The sequence below is a fragment of the Tarenaya hassleriana genome, unplaced genomic scaffold (assembly GCF_000463585.1).
Source record: "Tarenaya hassleriana unplaced genomic scaffold, ASM46358v1 Cleome37, whole genome shotgun sequence".
Lineage (NCBI taxonomy): Eukaryota > Viridiplantae > Streptophyta > Magnoliopsida > Brassicales > Cleomaceae > Tarenaya > Tarenaya hassleriana.
The window spans coordinates 1,284,019-1,285,842 of NW_010966725.1; positions in this window are offsets into that span (position 1 = coordinate 1,284,019).

The following is a 1,824-nucleotide window of genomic DNA, read 5'->3' on the forward strand; positions in this document are numbered from 1 at the left end:
TCTTCCAGATCGCTCCGTCGCTCTTTTCTCGCGTTGTTCTCTTCACGTGTGATCCATCCCTAATGGTGTGTGACCCTGTAGGCCCATTCGAAGTGGCAGTGGTTTCGGAAACCTTTCCCGCACCACAAGTCATGGTTAGCCTCTAGCAAGACGCCATGACCACCCACCTAGAATATAGTTAGAGGTGATCTAACAAAGCCAGCATTAGTTCGAGTTCTGATCCTTTGTCTCACGATGTCGTATGTTGAACAAGGGCATGGTATGAGTCACCCTTCAAGTTCAACCGCTTACTTGTCTAGGCAAACCGACTGATAAAATAGATGTACATTCATCTATAGCGTGGTCACGCATTTTCACAGTCCGATTTCCACGAGGGGCCCATCGACATCTCTCCTGCGTAGGAGGTGACAAGTCCCGTATTGCATGTCTACTATCTGCATATGATTCGTGAACGTATCTGAGCAACGCCGTTATGATCATCCGGTTAAAGACGACGTTTGACGCAGTCAAGACACGTCACTCCTCATATCAGATACTCTAGACATCTCAGGTCTGAGGATCCAAGAACGAACCGCTGTATGAGATTCAAGTCATGACTCATGTCCATGTGACAATCTCATGCGGGTCATCCAGTAACTCGTTCCAAACGAGAACCCATGATTGTGATTCGCATCTAATGCATATGATCAAAATCATCCATCACACATCATGCTAGTCTTAATTCATCATTGTTCCCACAATGATAACTGACCAGGGAATTTAGAATCATCTGCTATGATTCAAGGATATTTACCGTAATATAACAAACATGCAAATCATATAACGGGAATAGTAATGCATTCATAAATCAATGAATCAATACATATGTCGAAATGTCATATCACGGATCATCCTAGAGCATCACAACCAACATAGACTTCACGGGGATCCGGGCTAGGTATCTAGCGAGTTTCGGTAGTATGACTCAGGTTAGTCTCGGGGGAAGTCGGGATAGACTTAGGAGACGGGTAGACGTCGGGTGTAATCCTCGGGTTAGCTAGCGGGTATAGTCTTGGACTTTACTAGGAGGGTTAGTTAGACGGTCTAGGGAGTCATACAACCGAGGGTAGCGTTCGCCGGTCGGGCGACGCGGGATAGGACTACGGTTCGAGTCTTATCGGGGTGAACGTTCTAACACGTTTACCGAGTGTTTCAGGTTTGGATGAGCTGATCGGTGGCGGGATAAGGCGACGAGGCCACGAGGAGTCATCGACGGGAGCTTCATCAGATTCAGGACGACATATGACTAATTCCGGGACAGGTAAGTCAGGTAAGTAAGGTAAGTTTGTTTTAAATTCCGACGAAAGTCGAGGGATCGACGAAAGTCGAGGGATCGACGAAAGTCGATCGGTGCTGGAAACGGCGAATCCCACTAGTGTTTTATATATTTGTTATTATTGTTCTCGTTCGTTCCTTTCTCCACCAAGGTGGAGATTGTTGGGCCGCACGGCCCAGCGGCTTGTTATGGCGGAAAAGGAACGCGGCCCAAATGAGCCGAGACGCAGCGTTTTAGGCTAAGGGTTAATGAAACCCTAAGGATGGCGTGAATTTGACGACACGAGGGTGCGTGGCTCGAGGCAGAGAACATTCGAGAGAGAAGATGGAGAAGACGAAGGGAGATCGGAAGGAGGAGGTGCTTCCCGGCGACGGCGAAGCGCAGACCGACGGCAACTCGCCAAAGGCGAAGGTGGTAAGGGTCGGTAAGGTTCTTTCGTGCGATCCCTTGGGGATTTCTGGTCCTTTCTTGTTGGGGCGAGTCTCCGACTTGTGGAGCTCCGTCTCTCG